This window comes from Cajanus cajan, chromosome 6 (genome assembly GCF_000230855.2).
Source record: "Cajanus cajan strain Asha chromosome 6, NIPB_CcT2T_4, whole genome shotgun sequence".
Lineage (NCBI taxonomy): Eukaryota > Viridiplantae > Streptophyta > Magnoliopsida > Fabales > Fabaceae > Cajanus > Cajanus cajan.
In genome coordinates this window covers 20619764-20631886 of record NC_138522.1, presented here as the reverse complement: position 1 = coordinate 20631886, position 12123 = coordinate 20619764, and positions in this window count along the sequence as shown.

Sequence of the window (12123 nt, the reverse complement as noted above, 5' to 3'; positions counted from 1 at the left end):
ATAAGCCCTGCAAAATTAAGGAAATTGGATCCATTAGATTCAAGTTTCATGATGGAATTGAAAGGGTCCTCACTGATGTTCGATATGTACCTGACCTTAAGAGAAATTTAATCTCTCTTGGTGAATTTGATAAAAAGGGGTATGTGTTCCAAGGCCAAGAGGGGATTCTTAATGTTGTAAAAAATTATGCTGTTGTTATGAGGGGAATCATGAAGAATGGTTTATATTCTGTTGATGGTGAAGTTATCACTGGATCAGCTGCTACTGCATCCAGAAAGCTCCTGTCAAAGACAAAATTATGGCATAAGAGATTGGGGCATGTAAGTGAGAAAGGATTAATTGAACTAGCCAAACAGGACCTGTTGTGTGGAGACAAAGTAGAGAACCTGAAGTTTTGTGAACACTGTGTGTATGGGAAATCCTGTAGGACAAAATTCAGTACTGGACAGAAAAATACAAAAGGTATTTTGGATTATGTTCATGCGGATTTATGGGGACAAACAAAAACCCCTTATCATTCTGGTGCCAGATACTTCTTGAGCATTGTGGATGATTACTCAAGGAAGCTTTGGATAATCATCCAGAAAACCAAGGATGAAGCTCTTGAAAACTTTAAGAGCTGGAAGATTCTGGTTGAAAATCAAACTGGCAGAAAAATCAAATGTCTTAGAACTGACAATGGTCTTGAGTTTTGCTCAAATTTTTTTAATCAATTTTGTAAAGAAAATGGAATTGCAAGACACAAAACAGTTGCTGGTACGCCGCAACAAAATGGATTGGCAGAAAGATTCAATATAACCATATTGGAGAGAGTAAGGTGTATGTTGCTTAGTGTAGGCCTGCCAAAGGTGTTCTGGGAAGAGGCAGCCATGACTGTTGCATATCTCATAAATAGGTGCCCCTCAATAGCCCTGAATCTAAAAACACCTGAACAAGTCTGGTCTGGTCACACACCAAGTCTTAAACACTTAAAAGTGTTTGGCTGTGTTGCCTATGCTCACATTAAGCAAGACAAGTTGGAGCCTAGAGCTGTTAAATGCATTTTTATAGGCTACCCTGAAGGAGTTAAAGGCTATAGGCTATGGTGTTTGGAAGCTGGATTTAGAAAATGAATTGTGAGTCGTGATGTTATTTTCAATGAAGCGGAAATGGCTTACAAACTAAATCAAGGCGCTGATATGGAAAACACTAACCTGGATAAAGTCATTGATCATGAAAATCTTGATTTTGAGGTGGAGCCTGAGATGAAAACTCTTAAAGCCCAAGAAATTGCTACATCCTTAGAAGGGGATGAATCTGAATTTGAGCATAGAGAAGATCAAAGTTATCAACTAGCTAGAGATAGAACCAAGAGGCAAATCAAGCCACCTGAAAGGTACAGCTATGCAGATTTGATTGCATTTGCTTTAATAACTGCCAGTGAGGTTTTGGAGGGAGACCCTATGGATCTAGAATCTGTCCTTGTTAGTAAGGAGAAACAGAGTTGGCTGAATGCAATGAAAGAAGAGATGAAATCTCTGCATGACAACCATACATGGAAGCTGATTAAGAAGCCAATTGGGTCTCGAGTGGTCAGTTGTAAGTGGTTGTTCAAGAAGAAAGAAGGCATCCAAGGTGTTGAACCAGCCAGATACAAGGCCAGGCTTGTTGATGGAATAACACTTGTGCCGAGAAGACCAAGAGGTGATATACTAAAGGAGGCAAGAGGAATGGGATAGTGAGGCCATTTTTGGACCTTAGCTCCTAAGTTTCTTTTAGCATTTATTTTATTTTCTATTTTACCCTTGTATTTTGGGGTATTTTAGTCATAGAATTTATTTTCTTGTATTTCCAATTTTACCCTTGTATTTTGGGGTGTTTAGGACTTAGAATTTATTTTCTTTTGTATTTCCCATTTTACCCTTGTATTATGGGGTGTTCTAGATGATTAGGGTTTTTAATTTTGGGCTAGGGTTTAACATTAGGAGGTGACACATTTTTTTGATGACCTTGGACCTATTTTTGGTGTTAGAAAGGCTTAGGCCCAAGTGGAGGGCAAAGGATGCATGGTCTTATCATGCACCTAGATATAGCCAATCTAAACCCATAGATTCCATCCTTGGCCACCAAGTTGCATCTAGGGTTCATTTGCATTTCATTTGGAATGCATTTGCCTACTCCAAATGCAACCCTAGATGCCTCCCCTCCTATAAATACCCAACACCCCACCACTTGTAAATACTTTGGTTTATATGAATTTGAGTGAGCCTTTTGTGCCTCAAATCCTCTTCCTTAGTCACTAGGTTAGTTTCGGCTAGCCACCTTCATTCTCCACCCTTGGAGAGTGAAACCCTAGATTGGCCTCCATCTACACTTGGAGTGAGCCAACCTTGAGCATTCATACACCATTCACCATACACTTCCGCCCAACACCTCCTTTCACGCCCATCTCCCTTTTGTCCCACAAAAACCTTCCTTTGTCTACCCCTTGGTGAACCTAGATCAAGGGCAAGGAGTCTCCTTTCAACCACCATCATCATCCATGGAAGGAACTACTCCATCACTTGTAGCTCGTGGATTCACTCAAAAGGAGGGAGTTGACTTCAATGAAGTGTTCTCACCTGTTGTGAAACATAGGTCCATAAGGATCTTATTGTCTATGGTGGCAACTCTAGACCTTGAGCTAGAACAGATGGATGTTAAAACAACCTTCCTATATGGGAAACTAGATGAAGAAATCCTAATGCAGCAACCTGAAGGTTTTGTAGAAAAGGGAAAAAAGGATCATGTTTGCAAATTGAATAAATCACTCTATGGATTAAAGCAATCCCCCAGGCAGTGGAATAGGAGGTTTGATGAATTTATGACCAAGATTTGCTTCAATAGAAGTCAATATGATAATTGTGTCTACTTTAAATTCCCTGATAATGTAGTGTTGATTATTCTTTTGCTTTACGTTGATGATATCCTAATAGCAAGCAACAAGAAGGATGAATTAATCAAAGTAAAATCTGACTTGTGCAAGGAATTTGAAATGAAAGATTTGGGGCCTGTTAAGAAGATTCTAGGGATTGAAATCAAAAGAGACAGGAGGAAGAATCTATTGCATCTTTCTCAAGAAACTTATCTCAAAAGGGTTCTAGAGAAGTTTGGAATGTCTAACTCTAAACCTGTAATCACCCCTATGTCACATCAGTTCAAACTCAGCTCAAACCAATCACCAAAGACTCACGAAGAGGTTGTTTACATGAAAAACATTCCATATGAAAGTGTGGTAGGATCTCTCATGTATGTTATGGTATGTACTAGGCCTGATATAGCATATGCAATAAGCATTGTGAGTAGATTTATGGAAAATCCAGGCAAGTCTCACTGGCAAGCAGTCAAATGGATATTGAGGTACATAAAGGGTTCAATTGGAAGGGCTCTAGTCTATGGTGGAGCTAAAAATGGCACAAAGGCAGTGGCTATTGAAGGTTTTGTAGACTCTGATTATGCTGGCTGTCTTGATTCCAGAAAGTCCCTTACAGGTTTTGTATTTACAGTTTTTGGTACTGCAATAAGTTGGAAAGCTACACTTCAAAAGGTAGTAGCATTATCAACCATAGAGGCTGAGTACATAGCTCTTGCAGAGGCAGTAAAGGAATCTATATGGCTTGAAGGCATTGCAAGAGAATTGAGGTTACAAGACAAGGTGATCACAGTTCACTGTGACAGTCAGAGTGCCATTCATTTGTCCAAGAATTCTCTGCACCATGAGAGGACAAAACACATTGACATCAAGCTGCACTTTGTCAGAGAATTCATTGACAGGGGGGCTGTGATAGTGAAGAAGATATCAACAGATCATAATCCTGCTGATATGATTACGAAAACGGTTCCCAGCACAAATTTTTATCACTGTCTAAACTTGATTAAGCTGCATGGTGATTGAATGTTTGAAGCTGTTCTGCTGCTGTTTGTTCTCTGTTGTTGTTCTGTTGCTGTTTTTGAACCAAGGTGGAGATTGTTGGCTATTGGTTCTCAACCATATTAGATATTTGATGTGTAGAATAGTTCTTCTATTCAAAAGTATATAAGGCATAGGTGCAGCCTCTGTTTTCTAATGCTGACAAAGAGAACAAACTTGTAATCAATTTCTTAAGAGAAACTTAATCCCAATGGCTTCCCCGTGGATGTAGACTGTTGAGTGCATTGCTCTAAGTCAAACCACGTAAAAGTGTTGTGTGTTCTCTCCTTATCTTTGTTCTCTTAATTTTCTTGCTTGTTTCTTGTTTAAAGGAATATAACAGATAGTGAATCTCGTGTGTGTGTTTATCATCTCATTCTTGGCGTAACAATATTAAATTAACTTTAAGAGAAAAAATTGTTAGAAATTAATAATCTTAGGCTTTAATTTTTTTATGCATGAAAATGGCTTTTTATATGCATGAAAATAGTTTATTTTTTGGGGAAAAAAACTTTTAACAAATTTCAATTGTTATCTTAAATATACAAGTTATTTTACAAATAACTTTTTTTCTTAAAAAAATAACAACTAAAATTTGGGGAGAAGAAAAAAAAAACCCCATCATGCTCCAAAAATAGGTTTAGTTATTAAAATTTATTTAGGTAAACTCTAAAGTTTGACTTTAGACTATAAGAAATAAAACATATATAAGAAAAATCATTTTTGAAACACTACTAATATATTAATTTAAGTTATCTTAGTTATTATTTATATTATTATTGTTCTTCTTATTGTGGTTTGTTAATATTATTATATTGTTGTCATCTCATCTTATATGTTCTTATAATATCTCATTTTAGAATTTATTTATATTTAATATTAGATATATTATATTATTGTTGATATTATTATTATTGTTATTAGTATTCTAATGTTAGTATTTAATTGGAATAAGATGATAAGACTTTGAGAGAAAACTTTTGGCCTAATAAGAGTTTAAGTATGTTAAGCCACATACCTACCCATATTTTATAGAGAGATGAAAGAAAGATATTGATGTTAGTTGTCATAAAATAGAAGGGATAAAAGAGGTAAGAAGAAAAAAGAGGATAGAAAAGGAAAAGGAGGAAAAAATAAAAAAAATAAAAAGAGGTTAGAGGCTCAAGTAAGAGTTTATCTTTTTCTCAAAGTATGTTTTGATAAAATTGGTTTGGAGATGGTTGGAGAATCTCCTCAACTAGTTTGTAGTGCTCCCTATCTTCTTTCATGGATTACAAAACCTCAGAGAAAAACTCAAATGATGAAGGAGGGTGGAGAGGTGATGCACCACTTCTAAAGAGAAGATGAGCAAGAAAGGATGAACTTGGCATAAGAAAGAAATTCTTAATAAAAATTCTTAAGGAGAAGTTTCTCTAGGAGAGAGAACTAAGACTTTTGGAGGAGAAAATTGTGACACCCTCTACCCCAACATACACATATAGTAATTATATAAAATAAATAAAATAAAATACAATTCTTCAACATAAGACAATCAAATCTCCAACAACATAAGGGTAAAGAGTTCACATTCATAAACTTAATCCAAATAACATGTAGAGAAATTACAAGGAAATGAAACTGAGTTTTTTCAAAATAATTTAATAAAAACAACATCCTAATCTAATCCTATTTATGTCCCGATGTCACATGTCCTATCAGAGCAAATCCCAACGTAGAAGCCTAAGTTTCATTACCAACATCCTCAACCTCATTCTGATAATAACCTATATGACAGTTAGAGAAAACAACACAAGAGAAAAGGGAGTGAGAAACATCTCACTCTGGCTCACAGTGTAGAAATACACACCAGATAGCCAAACACAAACAAGACAGATATAGAATAGATATATTAACAACAACATTACATCTCACTCATCCCATACATAAAAATATCAATTTATCATATAACATTAAAAATGCACATGTATGGACACAGACTACTTATTATCATGCATGTGGCACCAGTAAAACATCACATGGCATATTACCGCTAGAAATACACGAAGAGTAGTCTAGGAGTACATGCCGGGTCACACCCTCTGCGCACTCTCACTAGAACGATATACTACCAAAGTCTCATCGGGATAGCTAAGCCGCGCAAGATACATCCCATGCACACAATGGGCGAGACTGGGACTTCCAAACCGAGCTATCCCCAAGGACTAATCCCCAAAGCTTTTACACTAGGGGGCCTTCTCTGGCGGTGTATTCCATATCGTACCCTTAAAACACTTATGCAAATGATGCATGTCAATCAAGACTTTATGCATTCTCATATCACATTATCATTTCCCATGGTCATTTCACATCATCACATTTCGTCATCACATTTCATCATCACATTTCATATCTCATGTCTCAATCACATTTCACATTATCTCATCATATTCACAAAGCCTCCACAAAGCACTTTAATTTATATCAAAACTCGTTTATTTATAAAATTAAATACATATTTTTACATCTCATCAAACAAGGAATACAATAGAGCAATCAAATAGCAAAACAGAAAACATTCATATTTTATCTACTTCTCATAGGGTTTCCCATAGGTATCCATAGAGATATCAAATCATACAATTAATTGCATATAAGAAAAGTAATAAGCAAAACAGATACAATTGGGAGAAACCCCTCATACATGAGCATACAAAAAACATAGCAAACATAGGATTGGGGGCCAATCCCACTACCCAACACATATTCCTACACCCAAAGCGAGATTTCTCACTCCCCCCTTACCTCGATAAACAGGGGTTGAAACTGAAGCAGGATCTCCTCCTCCGGGTTCCCCTTAGTCTCCAGAAAGAAAGGAGGAAAAAGTTTAGAAAATAAAAAAATGAGTTTTAGAGAGTGCAAAATGCTCTATTTATAGGCATCAGGCTGCGGCCAGAACGACCTGTTCCGAATCCGGAACGGCCCGTTCTGAGCCCGTAGAACACGTACAAAAGCTTCTCCAAGAACTGCCCATTGCAAAACTAGAACAGCCCGTTCTCGAGTTTTCGGAACGGCCCGTTTCAAGGTGGAACGGCCCATTCTGAGTCAATACTTTGTTCTTTTAAAAACATATCCGGAACGGCCCGTTCTCAAAGTGGAACGGCATGTTCTGGGTTGAAATTTTACTTATGTAGCTCGAGTTGGAACGACCCGTTTCCAAAGTAGAACGGCCAGTTCCGGGACTATGAAAATCCAGAATTGCTAATTAATAAATAAATAAATAACATATATATATATATATATATATATAATTAAAGTAAAATATCAATACAAATTAAAACATGATTTTCTTCAAATAATAATTATAACAAAATATCATAATTAATAATATTATACAAAATAATTTTCATAAATGATTATTATTAAAAACCTTTAAAAATTCAATCAAACCCATTTAATTAATCAAAATAATTATAAGGAAATAATCTTCATAAATACAAAAATATATAAATAATAATTATTCGTAGTATTAGTAGAAAATTCGAGGTGTTACAAAAATCAAATTGTATTTTTAAGAAATCATTAAAAGTGACCAATTACATGGAAGTTAGATTAACCATGGTTACATGTAAGTTAGGTTAGGTTAACTTATACTAATGACTACTAACTCTAGTTATAATTTCAAATTTGAATTTCTCTCCTAAAAATATCGTTATCCTAGATTTATAAGATTCGATGGAAGCTTAATTTCCACATGGTAAGGCAAGGTAAATGTGACTCGTGTCAACATCCTAGATTTAGAAGAGTCAATGAGAGTTTGCCATACACTAGTGCAAAAATAGCTTTTAAGATCGGGGTTTTAAAATCAGTTAAGGGGGAGCCGATTTTAAAAGGGAGGCGGTGGTATTTTTGTAATTAAAATCACCACTTTTAAAATCGATTGAATTTTAACCGATTTTAAAACCCCTTTTAAAATCGGTTATCATTTAACCGATTTTAAAAGGTGCCTTTCTTACTACTTTTAAAATCAGTTATTTTAGAACTGATTTTGTATATAGTATACAAAATCGATTCTAAAATAACCGATTTAAAAAAAGTATGTCATGTTTCAATTTTTAAGATCGGTCTTATAAGAACGTATCTGCATTCTTTCAACTTCGTTATTCACTCTCCCGTGCTTCAGTCTTCACTGTCTGAGCTTTGTCATGGTTTCGTGCTTTCGTTCAGGGTCACGATTAGCATTTTCCTCCGTTCGGGCTCCCTCGCCAACAATCTCCATTCGTCTTCACCAAGAGGTATAATCTCCATTCGTCTTCACGAAGAGGTATGTGCTTCAGTCTTCACTTTTGGGTTAGGGTTTTGTCGCGGACGCCACCGCCATTGTCGCGCAAGTCATCGCCTCCCGTGGCGCCGTTGGGGTGAATGTTGTAACCATTGAATCTCCCCCTAGAAGCGGTTGGGGTGAATGTTGTATTGGAAGATTTCTTGTGTAGGGAAGGGTATTTTTGTTGTGGTTTTTTAGTTACTCTTAAAATTTGCGGGGCTTGGATTATTGTAAGGTGATGGTGTGTTGTTTTGATTTCTGAGAATGCCACTGACTATATCTGTGTCTTGTGCTGCTTCAGGCTATAACATCCTCAGGGACCAGGAGAGGTGACCTTTTTGTGGCTGATGTTAACACCCAGTTGAAGAACAAGAACATCACTACCGATGTCAAAGTGGACACTGATTCTAATGTAAGTTCAACCTTCCTGTTTGGAATGTTTTGTTCTTCTCTGTACTTTAGGGCCTGCAAAAATTGTGAAACTAATTTTGGTGGTGGATATATGTTTTACTACTACCCTTGAGAGGTGGGATTTTGGTTGGTTTCAATTTGTTGGTATATGTTCATGTTGCGGAAGTGTTAAAATGGTCACTTCTGGCTGCCTTTTTGAAGGTGTTCATTTCTGATTTCTAATAGTGTGTTTGGGAACCTGTTTGCAATTTTGCATTTGCAAATGTGAGTTTTTGTTTTCTAAAGCATAAAATGAAGAAGCAAGAATTTGTGTCTTTCATGTTCAACATCAGTTTCCATCGATTCAACCGGCAACCAAAGACACTATAATTGTTTTCAAACCACACACTCAACTTTTTCAACTAGTCCACTTGAGCCCTGCTAACTACTTATTTGTAATTTAAGCTAAAAGGGATGTGCAATATATGTAAGGTAGAACTGCAGTCTAATTTTCCAACATCACTACATCAGATTAAGAGATTGGCTAAGGAGATTGAAACTAGATACTTTTAGAATAAAGTCTACATTTAAAATCGGTTAATAACCGATTTTAAAAGTCCACCTTTTTAAAATCGGCTCTTTTAAAATCGGTTCCATAACCTATTTTAAAAGTAAAAAATAATTGATTTTAAAAGCCTTTTTTCCACTAGTGATATGACAAGGTGTCAAAACTAGGGATGGCAACGGGGCGGGGCGGGTACGGGTTTCATGATACCCGTCCTCGTCCCCGCGAGCCAAATCCATACCCGTCCCCGTACCCGTACCCGTCGGGTATGTGATTTTCATCCCCATCCCCGTCCCCGTCGGGTATCGGGTATACCGTACCCGTACCCGTACCCGTCAAATTTTTTATTTTATTATTATTTTTTTAAAATATAATATTTTTAAATTATTTTTTTAATTATATTATAATTATAATTAGATTATTTCTCTATCTCATATTATAATAAATAATTACACATAAAAAATACTAAAATTCTTTAATATAATTAAATTAAAAGTGAGTATTTAATTAAAAATGAGAACGGGGACGGGTATGGGTACGGGTACGGGGCGGGTAAGTACATACCCGTACCCGTACCCGTACCCGGTTTAATATATCGGGTTTTACCCGTACCCGTACCCGTACCCGGTCAAACCGGGTATTCCCCGTCAAAGTCGGGACGGGTTCGGGTATTACCCGCGGGTACGGGTATATTTGCCATCCCTAGTCAAAACTGTGATTAGGTGTGACATTTGACTTATTGGAGTTTGAATTGACCATGTGAGCACCTTGTCCACCTACATGGACCACATGTCCATGATGCTCTCATTGGCCAATTCAAGTCTAATAAGCTCAAATATCATTTTCTAATTACACCCTCTTAAAATACTATTTACACCCCTAAAAATAAAAATTACAAGAAAATGAATTTCTGCACTATTTGATCAAAAATACAAGGTTAAAATTAAGAAGATATTTACAAAGAAGAGAAAGCAAACTACTAAAATGGACCCAAAAAAAGCTCAATAAAAACTTGGGCCTTCATTCTTCAAGTCTAATCCACTCTTCTTGATTCCATTAAAACTCGGCTCCTAGGCATATTGTCATCATGTTTCCTCCATCTTTTCCCAACCTTACCACTATGGTTTATGTTACTTTACTTTTGTCTATTCCATCTTGACTATAGTGTTAAGGTTGGGATTTGTGAAAGTTTGGAATAGATGTTTCATTTTGGATAGTGGGGTTAACCATCAAGTTCTAAATTAGTTACAAATCTTGTAACATCCCAAAATTTTATTAATTAGAATATAGAAAAAATTATCATTTAACTAGAAATCATCTTCTTAACGAGTCTAAACACATAGGAATTGAATAATAAGAACCTAGACTAAAATAAACAAGATTTTCAATCTTTGATTAAGTTAATTAATATAGATTAAATGAACTAGTGTACATAATGAAGAGTCTTAGAAGTTATGTAGACGTTGTTTAAGACTTAACACTTGTAAAGACCTAAATTGAGGCACATAAGTGATAAATTAATTAGTCGTGAAGTCTTAGAACTAATTTATTAGTAATCTAGCTAATTGAGTTAAATCAAGCACTAGATTAATGCATAGAGTTTAACTAATTAAATCAATTATTTAGTCAAGACCAATTAGTATAAATAAGGATTAAATTAATTATTAAAAGAAACTTTAACTAATTTTTAATTTGATTTATTTAGTAGTCTAGAAGCAAGATCATAATTAGAATTAGAAAGTCAACAAAAGTCAAAGGAAGGGGTTTAGTCAACTCATTAATGACATACTAGTAAATTTTAAGAGCTATTTTAAAGAAGGTTTACAATTTTAAAAAATAAAATAGAATAATCCATGTTTTACAAAAATAGTCTGGTAGAGATATTTAATTCAAAGATAACACTTAAGAGTTGAATTTTGAATATCTAAGGCTGATTGACCATTCTAGAGTTTTTTTCAACACAAATTACTCAAATAAGGCTGTTTTGAAATTATTTACGCCTTTAGGGTTATTTTTAACAGTGTCGCTATAGCCCATAGCGACACCAGTGACACGTGTTAATTTTTTTTTAAAGAAGCCATAAACGTCATATTACAAAAGTCGCTACAGCTCATAGCGCCTCTGCTAAAGTCGCTACAGCCAATAGCGACACACAACAACTTGATGCATATTTTAAAACTATTAATTAAATTTTAAAAAAAAATATTTAAGAAATATAAGTCGCTATGTCCTATAGTGCCTTTAAGTCGCTATGAGCCATAACGCCTCTGTTATGGTTAGAAAAAACTGTATAAATTTAATTTTTAAAATATGGTATAAATAACGAAAAAAAAAACAAGTAGAAAAAATTAATTGTTAATTTAAAATGGTAAATTAAATGTTAAGAAGAAAAAAATAAAAGAAATATATATAATGATAAAAGAATTATTTCAGTGAAGAAAAAAAATTCTATAAATCAGGGAAAAAAACAAGTAGAAAAAATTAACTTTTTTAGAAAATGGTAAATTAAATGTTTAGAATAAAAAAATTTATAAAAAAATAAAATAAAAAAGAAGTCGCTAGGGCCCACAGTGACATAGTGTCGCTAGGGCCCATAGCGACATAATAGTGCCTCAATTTAGTATTTAAAAAATATTAAAATATAATTTTTTAAAGTAAAAATATGTTTAAAAAAAATAATTAAGTGGAAAATAAAATGTATAAATGACAAAAAAAAAACAAGTAGTTAAAATAAATTTTTGTAAGAAAAGAAAAATTAAAACTAGTAAAAAAAATAAAACGTAAGTCGCTATGGCCTATAGCGACACAAAGTCGCTATGGCCTATAACGACATTGCTTGTTCCTACCAGGTGAACGTCAAGTGTCAAAATTACTACCCCTGTAACCAATGATTGTGTGACACGTGGCATACGCAGAGTGAAATTTTTTTTTTTTACCACT